This window comes from Triticum urartu, chromosome 2 (assembly GCF_003073215.2).
Source record: "Triticum urartu cultivar G1812 chromosome 2, Tu2.1, whole genome shotgun sequence".
Taxonomy (NCBI): domain Eukaryota; kingdom Viridiplantae; phylum Streptophyta; class Magnoliopsida; order Poales; family Poaceae; genus Triticum; species Triticum urartu.
This window is the reverse complement of record NC_053023.1, coordinates 259,658,635-259,665,763: the sequence shown is the minus strand read 5'-3', so window position 1 is coordinate 259,665,763 and position 7,129 is coordinate 259,658,635.

Genomic DNA, 7,129 nt, shown 5'->3' with positions numbered 1-7,129 from the left:
ACGGAGCTCACAAGATTTTCTACTTTGAGTTTTGTGTTGTGAAGTTTTCAAGTTTTGGGTAAAGATTTGATGGATTATGGAACAAGGAGTGGCAAGAGCCTGACCTTGGGTATGCCCATGGCACCCCCAAGATAATCTAAGGACACCTAATATCCAAAGCTTGGGGATGCCCCGGAAGGCATCCCCTCTTTCGTCTACTTCTATCGCTAACTTTACTTGGAGCTATATTTTTATTCGCCACATGATATGTGTTTTGCTTGGAGCGTCTTGTATGATTTGAGTCTTTAAGTTTTAGTTTACCACAATCATCCTTGCTGTACAAACCTTTTTATAGAGCCATACATGATTTGGAATTTGTTAGAATACTCTATGTGCTTCACTTATATCATTTGAGTTATATAGTTTTGCTCTAGTACTTCACTTATATCTTTTAGAGCACGGTGGTGGATTTGTTTTATAGAAACTATTGGTCTCTCATGCTTCACTTAGATTATTTTGAGAGTCTTAAATAGCATGGTAATTTTCTTAAATAATCCTAATATGCTTGGAATTCAAGAATAGTAAAAGAACTTCCTTATGAGTGTGTTGAATGCTATGAGAAGTTTGATGCTTGATAATTGTTTTGAGATATGAAGATGGTGATATTATAGTTATGCTAGTTGAGTAGTTGTGAATTTGAGAAATACTTGTGTTAAAGTTTGTGATTCCCGTAGCATGCACGTATGGTGAACCGTTATGTGATGAAGTCGGGGCATGATTTATTTTTTGATTGTCTTCCTTATGAGTGGCGGTCGAGGACGAGCGATGGTTTTTTCCTACCAATCTATCCCCCTAGGAGCATGCGTGTAATACTTTTCTTTGATAACTTGTAGATTTTTGCAATAAGGATATGAGTTCTTTATGACTAATGTTGAGTCGATGGATTATACGCACTTTTCTCACCCTTCCACCTTTGCCAGCCTCTCTAATACCGCGCACCTTTCGCCGGTATCATACACCCACCATATACCTTCCTCAAAACAGCCACCTTACCTACCTATTATGGCATTTCCACAGCCATTCCGAGATATATTGCCATGCAACTTTCCACCATTCCGTTTATTATGACACACTCCATCACTGTCATATTGCTTAGCATGATCATGTAGTTGACATCGTATTTTTGGCAAAGCCGCCATTCACAATTCTTTCATATGTGTCACTCTTGATTCATTGCACATCCCGGTACACCGCCGGAGGCATTCATATAGAGTCATATTTTGTTCTAAGTATCGAGTTGTAATTGTTGAGTTGTAAGAAAAATAAAAGTGTGATGATCATCATTAGAGCATGGTCCCAGTGAGGAAAGGATGATGGAGACTATGATTCCCCCACAAGTCGGGATGAGACTCCGGTCGAAAAATAAAAAAAGGAGAGAAATAAAAGAGGCCATAAAAAGGAGAAAAGGCCCAAATAAAAAAATAAAAAAAATGAGAGAAAAAGAGAGAAGGGACAATGTTACTATCCTTTTACCACACTTGTGCTTCAAAGTAGCACCATGATATTCATGATAGAGAGTCTCCTATGTTATCACTTTCATATACTAGTGGGAATTTTTCATTATAGAAATTGGCTTGTATATTCCAATGATGGGCTTCCTCAAAATGCCCTAGGTCTTCATGACCAAGCAAGTTGGATGCACACCCACTTAGTTTGTTTTGTTGAGCTTTCATATACTTATAGCTCTAGTGCATCCGTTGCATCGCAATCCCTACTCACTCACATTGATATCTATTGATGGGCATCTCCATAGCCCATTGATACGCCTAGTTGATGTGAGACTATCTTCTCCCTTTTTGTCTTCTCCACAACCACCATTCTATTCCACTTATAGTGCTATATCCATGGCTCACGCTCATGTATTGCGTGAAGATTGAAAAAGTTTGAGAACACCAAAAGTATGAAACAATTGCTTGGCTTGTCATCGGGGTTGTGCATGATTTAAATATTTTGTGTGGTGAAGATGGAGCATAGCCAGACTATATGATTTTGTAGGGATAACTTTCTTTGGCCATGCTATTTTGAGAAGACATGATTGCTTTGTTAGTATGCTTGAAGTATTATTATTTTTATGTCAATATTAAAATTTTCTCCTGAATCTTTCAGATCTGAATATTCATACCACAATTAAGAAGAATTACATTGAAATTATGCCAAGTATCACTCCGCATCAAAAATTATGTTTTTATCATTTACCTACTCGAGGACGAGCAGGAATTAAGCTTGGGGATGCTTGATACGTCTCCAACGTATCTATAATTTTTGATTGTTCCATGCTATATTATCTACTATTTTGGACATTATTGGGCTTTGTTATCCACTTTTATATTATTTTTGGGACTAACTTATTAACCGAGGCCCAGTCCAGAATTGTTGTTTTTTTTGCCTGTTTTAGGGTTTTGAAGAAAAGGAATATCAAACGGAGTCCAAACGGAATGAAACCTTCGGGAATGTGATTTTCTCAATTAACAAGACCCAGGAGACTTGGACCCTACGTCAAGACACAAAAGAGGAGGCCACGAGGTAGGGGGCGCGCCTACCCCTCCCCCCCAGGCGCACCCTCCACCCTCGTGGGCCCCCTGTTGCTCCACCGACATACTCCTTCCTCCTATATATACCTACGTACCCCAAACGATCAGATACGGAGCCAAAACCCTAATTCCGCCATCGTAACTTTCTGTATCCGCGAGATCCCATCTTGGGGCCTGTTCCGGAGCTCCGCCGGAGGGGGCATCGTTCACGGAGGGCTTCTACATCAACACCATAGCCCCTCCGATGAAGTGTGAGTAGTTCACCTCAGACCTACAAGTCCATAGTTAGTAGCTAGATGGCTTCTTCTCTCTTTTTGGATCTCAATACAATGTTCTCCCCCTCTCTTGTGGAGAACTATTCGATGTAATCTTCTTTTTGCGGTGTGTTTGTTGAGACCGATGAATTGTGGGTTTATGATCAAGTCTATCTATGAACAATATTTGAATCTTCTCTGAATTCTTTTATGTATGATTGGTTATCTTTGCAAGTCTCTTCGAATTATCAGTTTGGTTTGGCCTACTAGATTGATCTTTCTTGCAATGGGATAAGTGCTTAGCTTTGGGTTCAATCTTGCGGTGTCCTTTCCTAGTGACAGTAGGGGCAGCAAGGCATGTATTGTACTGTTGCCATCGAGGATAACAAGATGGGGTTTTCATCATATTGCATGAGTTTATCCCTCCACATCATGTCATCTTGCTTAAGGCGTTACTCTGTTTTCATTAACTTAGTACTCTAGATGCATGCTGGATAGCGGTCGATGAGTGGAATAATAGTAGTAGATGCAGGCAGGAGTCGGTCTACTTGTCTCGGACATGATGCCTATATACATGATCATACCTAGATATTCTCATAATTATGCTCAATTCTGTCATTTGCTCAACAGTAATTTGTTCACCCACCGTAGAATACTTATGCTCTCGAGAGAAGCCACTAGTGAAACCTATGGCCCCCGGGTCTATCTTCATCATATTAATCTCCCAATACTTAGTTATTTCCTTTGCTTTTTTACTTTGCTTTTATTTTACTTTGCATCTTTATCACAAAAATACCAAAAAAATTATCTTATCATATCTATCAGATCTCACTCTCGTAAGTGGCCGTGTAGGGATTGACAACCCCTTATCGCGTTGGTTGCGAGGATTTATTTGTTTTGTGCAGGTGCGAGGGACTCGCGCGTAGCCTCCTACTGGATTCATACATTGGTTCTCAAAAACTGAGGGAAATACTTATGCTACTTTGCTGCATCATCCCTTCCTCTTCGGGGAAAACCAACGCAATGCTCAAGAGGTAGCAAGAAGGATTTCTGGCGCCGTTGCCGGGGAGGTCTACGCAAAAGTCAATGTACCAAGTACCCATCACATACCCTTATCTCCCGCATTACATTATTTGCCATTTGCCTCTCGTTTTCCTCTCCCCCAGTTCACCCTTGCCGTTTTATTCACCCTCTCTCTCTCTATCCTCCCTCTCTTTCTCTATTTGCCTATTTTTGCCCGCTTGCTTTTTGTTTGCTTGTGTGTTATTTGCTTGCTTGTCACGATGGCTCAAGATAACACTAAATTGTGTGACTTCACCAATACCAACAATAATGATTTTATTAGCACTCCGATTGCTCCTCTTACCGATGCTGACTCTTGTGAAATTAATACTGCTTTGCTGAATCTTGTCATGAAAGATCCGTTTTCGGCCTTCCAAGTGAAGATGCCACTACCCATCTAAATAGCTTCATTGATTTGTGTGATATGCAAAAGAAGAAAGATGTGGATAATGATATTGTTAAATTGAAGCTATTCCCTTTTTCACTTAGAGATCGTGCTAAAGCTTGGTTTTCGTCTTTGCCTAAAAATAGTATTGATTCATGGAACAAGTGCAAAGATGCTTTTATCTCTAAATATTTTCCTCCTGCTAAGATCATCTCTCTTAGAAACGATATTATGAATTTTAAGCAACTTGATCATGAACATGTTGCACAAGCTTGGGAGAGAATGAAACTAATGATATGTAATTGCCCTACTCATGGTTTAAATTTGTGGATGATTATACAAAAAAATTATGCCGGATTGAATTTTGATTCTAGAAATCTTTTAGATTCGGCCGTGGGAGGCACTTTTATGGAGATCACTTTAGGAGAAGCTACTAAACTCCTAGATAATATTATGGTTAATTATTCTCAATGGCATACTGAAAGATCTACTAATAAAAAGGTGCATGCGATAGAAGAAATTAATGTTTTGAGTGGAAAGATGGATGAAGTTATGAAATTATTTGCTAGTAAGAATGTTTCTTCTGATCCTAATGATATTCCCTTGTCTACTTTGATTGAGAATAATAATGAGTCTATGGATGTGAATTTTGTTGGTAGGAACAATTTTGGTAACAACACGTATAGAGGAAATTTTAATCCTAGGCCTTATCCTAGTAATCCCTCTAATAATTATGGTAATTCCTACAATAATTCTTATGGAAATTATAATAAGATGCCCTCTGATTTTTAATTTAATATTAAAGAATTTATTACTTCGCAAAAGAATTTCAATGCTTTGATTGAAGAAAAATTACTTAAGATTGATGAGTTGGCTAGGAACGTTGATAGAATTTCTCTTGATGTTGATTCTTTGAAACTTAGATCTATTCCACCTAAGCATGATATCAATGAGTCTCTCAAAGCCATGAGAAGTTCCATTGATGAGTGCAAAGAAAGAACCGCTAGGATGCGTGCTAAGAAAGATGCCTTTATAAGAGCGTGTTCTTCTAGTTCCTATGAAAATAAAGATGAAGAACTAAAAGTTATTGATGTGTCCCCTATTAAATCTTTGTTTTGCAATATGAATCTGGATAATGATGGGACTGAATATGATCCACCTTTACCTAGAAGGCGTTCCAAGAATTCGGAATTTTTTGATATTGATGCTAAAATTCATAAAAGTGGGATTGAAGAAATTAAAACCCTAGATGTTGCTAAACCCACTATTATGGATTTCAAGAAATTTAACTATGAAAATTTCTCTTTGATTGATTGTATTTCCTTGTTGCAATCCGTGCTAAATTCTCCTCACGCTTATAGTCAAAATAAAGCGTTTACTAAACATATCGTTGATGCCTTGATGCAATCTTATGAGGAAAAACTTGAATTGGAAGTTTCTATCCCTAGAAAACTCTATGATAAGTGGGAACCAACTATTAAAATTAAAATTAAAGATCATGAATGCTATGCTTTATGAGATTTGGGTGCTAGTGTTTCCACGATTCCAAAGACTTTGTGTGATTTGTTAGGTTTCTGTGATTTTGATGATTGCTCTCTAAACTTGCACCTTGCGGATTCCACTATTAAGAAACCTATGGGAAGAATTAATGATGTTCTTATTGTTGCAAATAGGAATTATGTGCCCGTAGATTTTATTGTTCTTGACATAGATTGCAATCCTTCATGTCCTATTATTCTTGGTAGACCTTTCCTTAGAACGATTGGTGCAATTATTGATATGAAGAAAGGAAATATTAGATTCCAATTTCCATTAAGGAAAGGCATGGAACACTTTCCTAGAAACAAAATTAAATTACCTTATGAATCTATTATGAGAGCCACTTATGGATTGTCTACCAAAGATGGCAATACCTAGATCTATCCTTGTTTGGTATGCCTAGCTAGGGGAGTTAAACGATAGCGCTTGTTGGGAGGCAACCCAATTTGGTTTTTACTCCTTGCTTTTTGCTCCTGTTTTGTAATAAATAAATTATCTAGCCTCTGTTTTGGTTGTGTTTTCTGTGTTTAATTAGTGTTTGTGCTAAGTAGAACCGTTGGGAAGACTTGGGGAAAGTCTTGTTACACTTGCTGTAAAAAACAGAAACTTTAGCGCTCACGAGAACTGCTGCCATTTTTATTTGGAAAGTGATATTTAGCTAATTATTTTTGAAGATGATTAATAGATAAATTCCTCACGTCCAGAAATTTGTTTTAGAATTTGTGGGGTTCCAGATCTTGCGCTATCTACAGATTACTACAGACTGTTCTGTTTTTGACAGATTCTGTTTTTCGTGTGTTGTTCGCTTATTTTGATGAATCTATGGCTAGTAAAATAGTTTATAAAACATAGAGAAGTTGGAATACAGTAGGTTTAACACCAATATAAATAAATAATGAGTTCATCACAGTACCTTGAAGTGGTCTTTTGTTTTCTTTCGCTAACGGAGCTCACGAGATTTTCTAATTTGAGTCTTGTGTTGTGAAGTTTTTAAGTTTGGGGTAAAGATTTGATGGATTATGGAACAAGGAGCGGCAAGAGCCTAATCTTGGGTATGCCCATGGCACCCCCAAGATAATATAAGGACACCTAAAAGCCAAAGCTTGGGGATGCCCCGGAAGGCATCCCCTCTTTCGTCTACTTCTATCGGTAACTTTACTTGGAGCTATATTTTTATTCGCCACATGATAGTTTTGCTTGGAGAGTCTTGTATGATTTGAGTCTTTACTTTTTAGTTTAACACAATCATCCTTGCTTTACACACCTTTTGAGAGAGCCATACATGATTTGGAATTTGTTAGAATACTCTATGTGCTTCA